Source organism: Triticum urartu, chromosome 1, assembly GCF_003073215.2.
Source record: "Triticum urartu cultivar G1812 chromosome 1, Tu2.1, whole genome shotgun sequence".
In the NCBI taxonomy this organism is placed as follows: domain Eukaryota; kingdom Viridiplantae; phylum Streptophyta; class Magnoliopsida; order Poales; family Poaceae; genus Triticum; species Triticum urartu.
In genome coordinates, this window is record NC_053022.1 from 40727209 (window position 1) to 40741150 (window position 13942).

A 13942-nucleotide genomic window follows, 5' to 3' on the forward strand; every position below is an offset into this window, starting at 1 on the left:
GATTTGTCTTTTCTTCAATTCGGCGATCTTCATTCTGCATAATATAGTGAGGATAATTATAAATACATGCAATGAAAGAGATGAGCTATATAGAGAGACTTAATGACAGAAGTAGTAGTACTTACAGACAGTAGCAGGTGATCGTTGTTTTATTGAGGGCCAATTGATTGAAAAACTGATAGAACTCCTCAAATGGAATAGGCAACAGTTCAATTCCAACGAGGTCATGCTCCGGTTTAACTCTCGCATACAAAGTACTCCTCCCCCCAGACTCTCTGCAGATTTTCAAGTACCAATCATATAATCTTCGCATCATCGTTGTTAAAGATTTTTCATCTTTGATGAGAGGCTCCCCATACTCGTATCTGTGTATCTGCACCTCCATGGTATCATAATGTACATCGTCGGGCAAGTAATCGTCAACATTGCCATAACCGGGCACCATCCTCGGATCGACGATGTCGCTAGGCACCTTGAAGGGGGGCACGATTGCTTCGCTTGTTCGCCGAGCTGGGCAATTTGTTTCCCAGCTACTCGTCGTTCTTTCAGCCTTCGATCACTGACTGTACTTCCCGACCGCTCCGCTTCGGCCCATGTCTTTGCAATAATGCGCTCATAGTTGCCTTTCGGCGAAGACTTGGGTGGTTTTGCCAGGGCAGCCAGAGTGCACTTCACTTTCACCGGATCTACCTTCTCCTCCGGAGGTGGATGTCTCTTTGCTCTCAACCCTTGAAACCAGTCATCCACTTTGGTTCGCGCGATCTCGGCGTTCTCCTCCGGGGTCCTCTCATATGGTAACTTCTCTGGAGTCTTTAGAGAAGGACCGAATCTATATGTCCTCCCGCCTCTGGTTGTACTGCTAGACGCCGACCGAGCAGACGGAGCGGTTGTCTTCTTTACTTGCTTACGAGGCGGAGGAGAAGGACTACGATGTGCTGGAGCAGCTGGAGCGGCGGCAGGTCTCTTCCGCCCTTGCTGACGAGGCGGAGAAGGAGGAGGCTGGCTGCTCGGGCGCGTCGGCGCAGGCGGAGAAGGAGGCGGAGTGCCGCCATGCGCCGGAGAAGGAGCCGGCCGAGGGCCCTGATCGTCACTCGCCGGAGGAGGAGGCAGTGGAGGAGGCGGAGTGCCCTGACTCGCCGAAGGAGGAGGAGGAGGCGGAGGCGTCCAGTTCGGAAGGTTGATGAGCTCCTTCCGCCATAGGCATGGAGTCTTCAGAGCAGACCCCAGCCGAGTCTCCCCTTCACCGGTAGGGTGGTCAAGCTGGAGGTCCTCAAATCCCTCCATTATTTCATCCACCATCACCCTAGCATATCCTTCTGGAATCGGCCGGCAGTGAAAAGTTGCGCCGGGTTCAGTAGGATAAACAGAGCCAACAGCCGCCTTGACCTTCAAATTCATCCATTGCGTCATAAGGTGGCAATTTTGAGACTCCGTGATAGCATCCACGGGATAGCTGGCAGGAGCCATCAAGGCATGCTCCGGCTGAAGCAGCTCGGTGGAAGCCACGCTGCTTCTGCGCTAAGATGGCGGGGTAGCTTCGGGGGAGGCTTCGGCAGTACGTTTGCTGCGATTTGCTTCTCGTTCCTCTATCGCGTCTACCCTTGCTTGCAGCGCCTGCATTTGGGTCTGCTGCACTTTTTTCCTCCTCTCATGGGATTTGTAACCGCCTGCGTCCGGAAACCCAACCTTCCACGGAGTGGAGCCTGGCGTGCCTCGTGTCCGTCCAGGGTGCTCAGGATTCCCGAGGGCCATTGTGAGCTCGTCGTTCTCTCTGTCTGGAAAGAACTTCCCTTGCTGCGCTGCTTCGATATACTGCTTAAGCTTCCTGACTGGTATGTCCATTTGATCGTTCGTCCAAATGCACTTCCCTGTTACAGGGTCCAAGGTTCCGCCAGCCCCGAAGAACCAAGTCCGGCAACGGTCTGGCCAGCTAATTATCTCTGGTTCGATCCCTTTATCAACCAGATCATTCTCAGTCTTGGCCCACTTAGGCCGGGCTACGAGGTAGCCACCTGACCCCGTGCGATGGTGAAGCATCTTCTTCGCAGCATTTTGCTTGTTTGTCGCCGACATCTTCTTACTCTTTTCCGATGTCTTGTGGGCCACAAATGCGGGCCAGTGATCTCTGATCTTCTCATATCTGCCCTTGAATTCTGGTGTCTCATTATTTTCGACAAACTTATTCAGCTCTTTCTTCCACCTCCTGAATAGTTCTGCCATCCTCTTAAGAGCAAAAGACTTGATTAATTTCTCTTTAACTGGGTTCTCTGGATTATCCTCTGGTGGTAGGGTGAAATTTGACTTCAGCTCAGTCCAAAGATCATTTTTCTGCATATCATTGACATAAGACACCTCAGGGTCTTCTGTAGCCGGCTTAAACCATTGCTGGATGCTTATCGGGATCTTGTCCCTAACCAGAACCCCGCACTGAGCAACAAATGCGCTCTTTGTCCGGAGGGGTTCAATCGGTTGGCCGTCGGGCGCGATTGCTATGATCTCAAACTTTTCATCCGAGCTCAACTTTTTCTTCGAGCCTCGTCTCTTTACCGAAGTTGTGCTCGATCCGGAGGGCTAGAAAAAAGAACAAAGACTTAATTAATATGTGTACATACCAAAACAATGAATGCATCAATCAGCTAGTCAGCACAGGCTTAACTAATATATATACCTGGCCGGACTCGGTTCGGTCACCGGAGCCGTCATCACGGTCTCCTTCTTGCGCCGGCATTGGGTCACCGGAGCCGTCCTCACGTTCTCCTTGTTGCACCGGCATTAGGTCACCGGAGCCAGCTTCTTCACCCTATCCTTCCAGACCATCGGTGTCATTGAGAAACAACGAGCAGACGGCATCACTTCCAAGTGCGATTATGTCCCTCAACAACGCTTTTTTTGCTTCATCTCGGGCGGTGTCCATAGTTTCTACAAATATTTACAACATGGCAATTATTATTCAAACATGACAGATGGATATATTAGTGCCAAACGTAGAACTAGCTACCTAATCATAGTAAGCTATCGGGAGGGGGTATATATCGACAACGACGACACTACATCTATGTCCCTCGACGACCCTCGTTCCCGATAAAAAAAAGAGGAAGAAGAAGAAAAAAAAGAGGAGAAGAAAGAATGGAGGAGAAGAACTCCTCTATTCTTTATTCTCCTCTTTTTTTTCTTCCTCTTCTTTTTTTATCCTCTTCTTCCTCTCATGTTCGAGAGCATCGCCGAGGGGTCGGGAGGTTGCCTAGTGTCAAAGGATTCAACAAAACCATGTCTTCATCATTAGGCGAAAGTAACATGTGCATGATGGTACGAAGCTCTCCAAAGTTATTTTGGAACGGAGTCCTAGATAGGATAATTCGCTTTTTGGTACAAAGTTCAGCCAGAACCTTCCAAATATCGTTATTTGGAAGGCCTTTGCTGAAATTCATACAAGAAGGCAAATTATCCTATCCGGGACACCATTCCAAAATAATTTTGGAGGACTTCATCATGCCCTGGTTACTTCTGGCTCATGATGAAGCCATGGATTTCTTCAATACTTTGACACTAGGAAACCTCTCTCGACCCCTCGAACCCTCGACGACCCTGGAACCCTCAACCCCTCGGCGATCCTCTTCTTCCTCTCATGTTCGAGAGGATCGCCGAGGGGTCGGGAGGTTGCGTAGTGTCAAAGGATTCAACAAAACCATGTCTTCATCATTAGGCGAAAGTAACATGTGCATGATGGTACGAAGCTCTCCAAAGTTATTTTGGAACGGAGTCCTAGATAGGATAATTCGCTTTTTGGTACAAAGTTCAGCAAGAACCTTCCAAATATCGTTATTTGGAAGGCCTTTGCTAAAATTCATACAAAAAGGCAAATTATCCTATCCGGGACACCATTCCAAAATAATTTTGGAGGACTTCGTCATGCCCTGGTTACTTCCGGCTAATGATGAAGCCATGGATTTCTTCAATACTTTGACACTAGGAAACCTCTCTCGACCCCTCGACGATCCTCGACCCCTCGAACCCTCGACGACCCTGGAACCCTCGACCCCTAGACGACCCTGGAACCCTCGACCCTATAGAACCCTCGAACCCTCGACCCTGAAACCCTCGACCCTTGACCCCTTAACGACCCTCGACCCTCTACCCTAGTTCCCGACCCTCGACCCCTCGGCGATCCTCGACACCCTCGTTCCCGATAAAAATTAAGAAGAAGAAGAAGAAGAAGAAGGAGAAGACGAAGAAGAAGAAAGAGGAGAAGAAGAAAGGAATAGCTAGAGGAGAAGATCGAAGAAAAAAAGAAGAAAAAAAAGAGGAGAAGAAGAAAAGAATAGTGGAGAAGAAGAGAAAATAGAATATATTCTATTTTCTCTTCTTCTCCACTATTCCTTTCTTCTTCTCCTCTTCTTTTTCTTCTTTTTTCTTCTTCTTATTTATTTCTCCTCTTCTTCCTCTCCTCTTCTTCTTCTTATTTAGTTCTCTCGACCCCTCGTCCCTCTCTCGACCCCTCGACGACCCTCGTCCCTGATAACATTTTTTTCTCCCCTCGACACCTCTCGACCTCTCGTCCCACTCTCGACCCCTCATCATCATCTATCACCCCCTCGTTTTCTTTAGCATATATCCATGAACAAAATAGAGGAGAAGATCGAAGAAAAAAAAGAAGTCTTCCTCTTCTTATTTTCCTTGTTCCACTCCTTCCTTTTCTTCTTCTTCTTCTTCCTTCTTCCTCTTTTCTTCCTCTTTTCTTCCTTTTCCTTATTTTACTTTTTCCTCTACACTAACCTAATTAAAATGCACTAACCAAAGCCCTGTTTTCTACTAGTGATGATAGGTAGGTATGGTGGCTGTTTTGAGGAAGGTATATGGTGGGTTTATGGTACCGGCGAAAGTTGCGCGATACTAGAGAGGCTAGCAATGATGGAAGGGTGAGAGTGCGTATAATCCATGGACTCAACATTAGTCATAAAGAACTCAGATACTTATTGCAAAAATCTATTAGTCATCGAAACAAAGTACTACGCGCATGCTCCTAGGGGGATAGATTGGTAGGAAAAGACCATCGCTCGTCCCCGACCGCCACTCATAAGGAAGACAATCAATAAATAAATCATGCTCCGACTTCATCACATAACGGTTCACCATACATGATGGGGAACGTTGCAGAAAACAAAAAATTTCCTACGGTTTCACCAAGATCCATCTATGAGTTCATCTAGCAACGAGTGATCGGATTGCATCTACATACCTTTGTAGATCACGCGCGGAAGCGTTCAAAGAACGGGGATGAGGAAGTCGTACTCGACGTGATCCAAATCACCGGAGATCCTAGCGCCGAACGGACGGCACCTCCGTGTTCAACACACGTACGGTCAGCGTGACGTCTCCTCCTTCTTGATCCAGCAAGGGGGGGAGGAGAGGTTGATGAAGATCCAGCAGCACGACGGCGTGGTGGTGGATGCAGGGGTCACCGCAGCAGGGCTTCGCCGTTCTACTACGAGAGGGAGAGGTGTAGCAGGGGAGAGGGAGGCGCCAAGACTCAAGGGTGCGACTGTCCCTCCCTCCCCCCCCTTATATAGGCTCCCCTAGGGGGGCGCTGGCCCTAGGAGATGGGATCTCCTAGGGGGGCGGCGGCCAAGGGGTGGAGTGCCCCCCAAGCCAGGTGGGGCGCCCCCCCACCCTAGGGTTACCAACCCTAGGCGCATGGGGTGGGCCAAGGGGGGCGCACCAACCCACTATGGGCTGGTTCCCCTCCCCACTTTGGCCCATGGGGCCCTCCGGGATGGGTGGCCCCACCCGGTGGACCCCCGGGACCCTTCCGGTGGTCCCGGTACAATACCGGTGACCCCCGAAACTCTCCCGATGGCCGAAACTGCACTTCCTATATATAATTCTTCACCTCCGGACCATTCCGGAACTCCTCGTGACATCCGGGATCTCATCCGGGACTCCGAACAACTTTCAGGTTACTGCATATTATATCTCTACAACCCTAGCGTCACCGAACCTTAAGTGTGTAGACCCTACGGGTTCGGGAGACATGTAGACATGACCGAGATGGCTCTCCGGTCAATAACCAATAGCGGGATCTGGATACCCATGTTGGCTCCCACATGCTCCTCGATGATCTCATCAGATGAACCATGATGTCGAGGATTCAAGCAACCCCGTATACAATTCCCTTTGTCAATCGGTACGTTACTTGCCCGAGATTCGATCGTCGGTATCCCAATACCTCGTTCAATCTCGTTACCGGCAAGTCAATTTACTCGTACCGTAATGCATGATCCCGTGACCAGACACTTGGTCACTTTGAGCTCATTTTGATGATGCATTACCGAGTGGGCCCAGAGATACCTCTCCATCATACAGAGTGACAAATCCCAGTCTTGATCCGTGTCAACCCAACAGACACTTTCGGAGATACCCGTAGTATACCTTTATAGTCACCCAGTTACGTTGTGACGTTTGGTACACCCAAAGCACTCCTACGGTATCCGGGAGTTACAGATCTCATGGTCTAAGGAAAAGATACTTGACATTGGAAAAACTCTAGCAAACGAACTATACGATTTGTGCTAAGTTTAGGATTGGGTCTTGTCCATCACATCATTCTCCTAATAATGTGATCTCATTATCAATGACATCCAATGTCCATAGTCAGGAAACCATGACTATCTGTTGATCAACGAGCTAGTTAACTAGAGGCTTACTAGGGACATGTTGGTGTCTAAGTATTCACACATGTATTATGATTTCCGGATAACACAATTATAGCATGAATAAAAGACAATTATCATGAACAAGGAAATATAATAATAATCCTTTTATTATTGCCTCTAGGGCATATTTCCAACAGTCTCCCACTTGCACTAGAGACAATAATCTAGTTACATTGTGATGAATCGAACACCCATGGAATTCTGGTGTTGATCATGTTTTGCTCTAGGGAGAGGTTTAGTCAACGGATCTGCTACATTCAGGTCTGTATGTACTTTACAAATATCTATGTCTCCATCTTGAACATTTTCACAAATGGAGTTGAAGCGACGCTTGATGTGCCTTGTCTTCTTGTGAAACCTGGGCTCCTTGGCAAGTGCAATAGCTCCAGTGTTGTCATAGAAGAGTTTGATCGGCCCCGACGCATTGGGTATGACTCCTAGGTCGGTGATGAACTCCTTCACCCAAATTGCTTCATGTGCTGCCTCCGAGGCTGCCATGTACTCCGCTTCACATGTAGATCCTGCCACAACGCTCTACTTGCAACTGCACCAGCTTACTGCCCCACCATTCAAAATATACACGTATCCGGTTTGTGACTTAGAGTCATCCAGATCTGTGTCGAAGCTAGCATCGACGTAACCCTTTACGACGAGCTCTTCGTCACCTCCATAAATGAGAAACATTTCCTTAGTCCTTTTCAGGTACTTCAGGATATTCTTGACCGCTGTCCAGTGTTCCTTGCCGGGATTACTTTGGTACCTACCTACCAAACTTACGGCAAGGTTTACATTAGGTCTGGTACACAGCATGGCATACATAATAGAACCTATGGCTGAGGCATAGGGGATGACACTCATCTCTTCTATATCTTCTACCGTGGTCGGACATTGAGCTGAGCTCAATTTCACACCTTGCAACACAGGCAAGAACCCCTTCTTAGACTGATCCATATTGAACTTCTTCAATATCTTATCAAGGTATGTGCTTTGCGAAAGACCTATGAGGCGTCTTGATCTATCTCTATAGATCTTGATGCCTAATATATAAGCAGCTTCTCTAAGGTCCTTCATTGAAAAACTCTTATTCAAGTAGGCCTTAATGCTGTCCAAAAGCTCTATGTCATTTCCCATCAAAAGTATGTCATCTACATATAATATGAGAAATGCTACAGAGCTCCCACTCACTTTCTTGTAAACGCAGGCTTCTCCATAAGTCTGCATAAACCCAAACGCTTTGATCATCTCATCAAAGCGAATGTTCCAACTCCGAGATGCTTGCACCAGCCCATAAATCGAGCGTTCTAGCTTGCACACCTTGTCAGCATTCTTAGGATCGACAAAACCTTCCGGCTGCATCATATACAATTCTTCCTTAAGGAAACCATTAAGGAATGCCGTTTTGACGTCCATTTGCCATATCTCATAATCATAGTATGCGGCAATTGCTAACATAATTCGGACGGACTTCAGCTTCGCTACCGGTGAGAAAGTCTCATCGTAGTCAACCCCTTGAACTTGTCGATAACCCTTAGCGACAAGCCGAGCTTTATAGATGGTCACATTACCATCCGCGTCTGTCTTCTTCTTAAAGATCCATTTATTTTCTATGGCTCGCCGCTCAACAGGCAAGTCAGTCAAAGTCCATACTTCGTTTTCATACATGGATCCTATCTCGGATTTCATGGCTTCCAGCCATTTGTCGGAATCCAGGCCCGCCATCGCTTCTTCATAGTTTGAAGGTTCACCGTTGTCTAACAACATGATTTCCAAGATAGGGTTGCCGTACCACTCTGGTGCGGAACGTGTCCTTGTGGACCTACGAAGTTCAGTAGCAACTTGATCTGAAGTTTCATGATCACCATCATTAACTTCCTCTCTAGTCGGTGCAGGCACCCAGGAACATTTTCTTGAGTTGCGCCATTTTCCGGTTCAAGAGGTAATACTTCATCAAGTTCTACTTTCCTCCCACTTACTTCTTTCAAGAGAAACTCCTTCTCTAGAAAGGATCCATTCTTGGCAACAAAGATCTTGCCTTCGGATCTGAGGTAGAAGGTATACCCAATAGTTTCTTTAGGGTATCCTATGAAGACGCATTTTTCCGACTTGGGTTCGAGCTTTTCAGGTTGAAGTTTCTTGACATAAGCATCGCATCCCCAAACTTTTAGAAACGACAGCTTAGGTTTCTTCCCAAACCATAACTCATACGGTGTCGTCTCAACGGATTTTGACGGAGCCCTATTTAAAGTGAATGCAGCAGACTCTAAAGCATAGCCCCAAAAAGATAGCGGTAAATCGGTAAGAGACATCATAGATCGCACCACATCTAATAGAGTGCGATTACGACGTTCGGACACACCATTACGCTGAGGTGTTCCAGGCGGCGTGAGTTGTGAAACTATTCCACATTTTCTTAAGTGTGTGCCAAATTCGTGACTCAAGTATTCTCCTCCACGATCTGATCGCAGGAACTTGATTTTCCTGTCACGTTGATTCTCAACCTCACTCTGAAATTCCTTGAACCTTTCAAAGGTCTCAGACTTGTGTTTCATTAAGTAGACATACCCATATCTACTCAAGTCATCAGTGAGGGTGAGAACATAACGATAACCACCGCGAGCCTCAACACTCATTGGACCGCACACATCAGTATGTATGATTTCCAATAAGTTGGTTGCTCGCTCCATTGTTCCTGAGAACGGAGTCTTGGTCATTTTACCCATGAGGCATGGTTCGCATGTGTCAAATGATTCGTAATCAAGAGACTCTAAAAGTCCATCTGCATGGAGCTTCTTCATGCGTTTGACACCTATGTGACCAAGGCGGCAGTGCCACAAGTATGTGGGACTATCATTATCAACCTTACATCTTTTGGTACTCACACTATGAATATGTGTAGCATTACGCTCGAGATTCATTAAGAATAAACCATTCACCATCGGAGCATGACCATAAAACATATCTCTCATATAAATAGAACAACCATTATTCTCGGATTTAAATGAGTAGCCATCTCGTATTAAACAAGATCCTGATACAATGTTCATGCTCAAACTTGCCACTAAATAACAATTATTGAGGTTCAAAACTAATCCCGTAGGTAAATGTAGAGGTAGCGTGCCGACGGCGATCACATCTACCTTGGAACCATTCCCAACGCGCATCGTCACCTCGTCCTTCGCCAGTCTCCGCTTATTCCGCAGCTCCTGCTTTGAGTTACAAATGTGAGCAACTGCACCGGTATCAAATACCCAGGAGCTACTACGAGTACTGGTAAGGTACACATCAATTACATGTATATCATATATACCTTTCGTTTTGCCGGCCTTCTTGTCCGCTAAGTATTTGGGGCAGTTCCGCTTCCAGTGACCACTCTCCTTGCAATAAAAGCACTCAGTCTCGGGCTTGGGTCCATTCTTTGGCTTCTTCCCGACAGCTTGCTTGCCGGGCATGGCAACTCCCTTGCCGTCCTTCTTGAAGGTTTTCTTACCCTTGCCTTTCTTGAACTTAGTGGTTTTATTCACCATCAACACTTGATGTTCCTTTTTGACTTCTACCTCTGCTGATTTCAGCATTGCAAATACTTCAGGAATGGTCTTTTCCATCCCCTACATATTGAAGTTCATCACAAAGCTCTTGTAGCTCGGTGGAAGCGACTGAAGGATTCTGTCAATGACCGCGTCATCCGGGAGATTAACTCCCAGCTGAGTCAAGCGGTTATGTAACCCAGACATAGTGAGTATGTGCTCACTGACAGAACTGTTTTCCTCCATCTTACAGCTGAAGAACTTGTCGGAGACTTCATATCTCTTGACCCGGGCATGAGCTTGAAAAACCATTTTCAGCTCTTCGAACATCTCATATGCTCCGTGTCTCTCAAAACACTTTTGGAGCCCCGGCTCTAAGCTGTAAAGCATGCCGCACTGAACGAGGGAGTAGTCATCGGTACGTGTCTGCCAAGCGTTCATAACATCTTGTTCTGCAGGGAGAACAGGTGCTTCACCTAGCGGTGCTTGTAGGACATAATCTTTCTTGGCAGCTATGAGGATGATCCTCAGGTTCCGGACCCAGTCCGTATAGTTGTTGCCATCGTCTTTCAGCTTGGTTTTCTCTAGGAACGCGTTGAAGTTGAGGACAACGTTGTCCATTTGATCTACAATACATGTTGTAAAGATTTTAGACTAAGTTCATGATAATTAAGTTCATCTAAATCAAATTATTCAATGAACTCCCACTCAGATAGACATCCCTCCAGTCATCTAAGTATAACATGATCCGAGTTAACTAGGCCGTGTCCGATCATCACGTGAGACGGACTAGTCAACATCGGTGAACATCTTCATGTTGATCGTATCTTCTATACGACTCATGCTCGACCTTTCAGTCTTCTGTGTTCCGAGGCCATGTCTGTACATGCTAGGCTCGTCAAGTCAACCTAAGTGTTTGCATGTGTAAATCTGTCTTACACCCGTTGTATGTGAACGTTGGAATCTATCACACCCGATCATCACGTGGTGCTTCGAAACAACGAACTGTCGCAACGGTGCATAGTTAGGGGGAACACTTTCTTGAAATTATTATGAGGGATCATCTTATTTACTACCGTCATTCTAAGTAAACAAGATGCAAAAACATGATAAACATCACATGCAATCAAATAATAATAGTGACATGATATGGCCAATATCACATAGCTCCTTTGATCTCCATCTTGGGGCTCCATGATCATCTTGTCACCGGCATGACACCATGATCTCCATCATCATGATCTCCATCATCGTGTCTCCATGAAGTTGCTCGCCAACTATTACTTCTACTACTATGGCTAACACGTTTAGCAATAAAGTAAACTAATTTACATGGCGTTTCTCAATGACACGCAGGTCATACAAAAAAAATAAAGACAACTCCTATGGCTCCTGCCGGTTGTCATACTCATCGACATGCAAGTCGTGATTCCTATTACAATAGCATGAACATCTCATACATCACATATATATCATTCATCATTCATCACAACTTTGGCCATATCACATCACGAAACACTTGCTGCAAAAACAAGTTAGACGTCCTCTAATTGTTGTTGCAAGTTTTACGTGGCTGCAATAGGGTTCTAGCAAGAACGTTTTCTTACCTACGTGAAAGCCACAACGTGATTTGTCAACTTCTATTTACCCTTCATAAGGACCCTTTTCATCGAATCCGCTCCAACTAAAGTGGGAGAGACAGACACCCACCAGCCACCTTATGCAACTAGTGCATGTCAGTCGGTGGAACCGGTCTCACGTAAGCGTATGTGTAAGGTTGGTCTGGGCCACTTCATCCCACAATATTGCTGAAGCAAAATAAGACTAGTAGCGGCAAGAAAGTTGACAACATCTACGCCCACAACAAATTGTGTTCTACTCGTGCAAAAGGAACTACGCATAGACCTAGCTCATGATGCCACCGTTGGGGAACGTTGCAGAAAACAAAACATTTCCTACGGTTTCACCAAGATCCATCTATGAGTTCATCTAGCAACGAGTGATCGGATTGCATCTACATACCTTTGTAGATCACGTGCGGAAGCGTTCAAAGAACGGGGATGAGGAAGTCGTACTCGACGTGATCCAAATCACCGGAGATCCTAGCGCCGAACGGACGGCACCTCTGTGTTTAACACATGTACGGTCAGCGTGACGTCTCCTCCTTCTTGATCCAGCAAGGGGGGGAGGAGAGGTTGATGAAGATCCAACAGCACGACAGCGTGGTGGTGGATGCAGGGGTCACCGCAGCAGGGCTTCATCGTTCTACTACGAGAGGGAGAGGTGTAGCAGGGGAGAGGGAGGCGCCAAGACTCAAGGGTGCGGCTGCCCCTCCCTCCCCCCCTTTATATAGGCTCCCCTAGGGGGCGCCGGCCCTAGGAGATGGGATCTCCTAGGGGGCGGCGGCCAAGGGGCGGAGTGCCCCCCAAGCCAGGTGGGGCACCCCCCCCACCCTAGGGTTCCCAACCCTAGGCGCATGGGGTGGGCCAAGGGGGGCGCACCAGCCCACTATGGGCTGGTTCCCCTCCCCACTTTGGCCCATGGGGCCCTCCGGGATGGGTGGCCCCACCCGGTGGACCCCCGGGACCCTTCCGGTGGTCCCGGTACAATACCGGTGACCCCCGAAACTCTCCCGATGGCCGAAACTGCACTTCCTATATATAATTCTTCACCTCCGGACCATTCCGGAACTCCTCGTGACGTCCGGGATCTCATCCGGGACTCCGAACAACTTTCGGGTTACTGCATATTATATCTCTACAACCCTAGCGTCACCGAACCTTAAGTGTGTAGACCCTACGGGTTCGGGAGACATGTAGACATGACCGAGATGGCTCTCCGATCAATAACCAATAGCGGGATCTGGATACCCATGTTGGCTCCCACATGCTCCTCGATGATCTCATCGGATGAACCACGATGTCGAGGATTCAAGCAACCCCGTATACAATTCCCTTTGTCAATCGGTACATTACTTGCCCGAGATTCGATCGTCGGTATCCCAATACCTCGTTCAATCTCGTTACCGGCAAGTCACTTTACTCGTACCGTAATGCATGATCCCGTGACCAGACACTTGGTCACTTTGAGCTCATTTTGATGATGCATTACCGAGTGGGCCCAGAGATACCTCTCCATCATACGGAGTGACAAATCCCAGTCTTGATCCGTGTCAACCCAACAGACACTTTCGGAGATACCCGTAGTATACCTTTATAGTCACCCAGTTACGTTGTGACGTTTGGTACACCCAAAGCACTCCTACGGTATCCGGGAGTTACACGATCTCATGGTCTAAGGAAAAGATACTTAGCATTGGAAAAACTCTAGCAAACGAACTATACGATCTTGTGCTAAGTTTAGGATTGGGTCTTGTCCATCACATCATTCTCCTAATGATGTGATCTCGTTATCAATGACATCCAATGTCCATAGTCAGGAAACCATGACTATCTGTTGATCAACGAGCTAGTTAACTAGAGGCTTACTAGGGACATGTTGGTGTCTAAGTATTCACACATGTATTACGATTTCCGGATAACACAATTATAGCATGAATGAAAGACAATTATCATGAACAAGGACATATAATAATAATCCTTTTATTATTGCCTCTAGGGCATATTTCCAACAATACGTGCATGCTACGGGAATCACAAACTTTAACACAAGTATTTCTAAAATCCACAACTACCCACTAACATGACT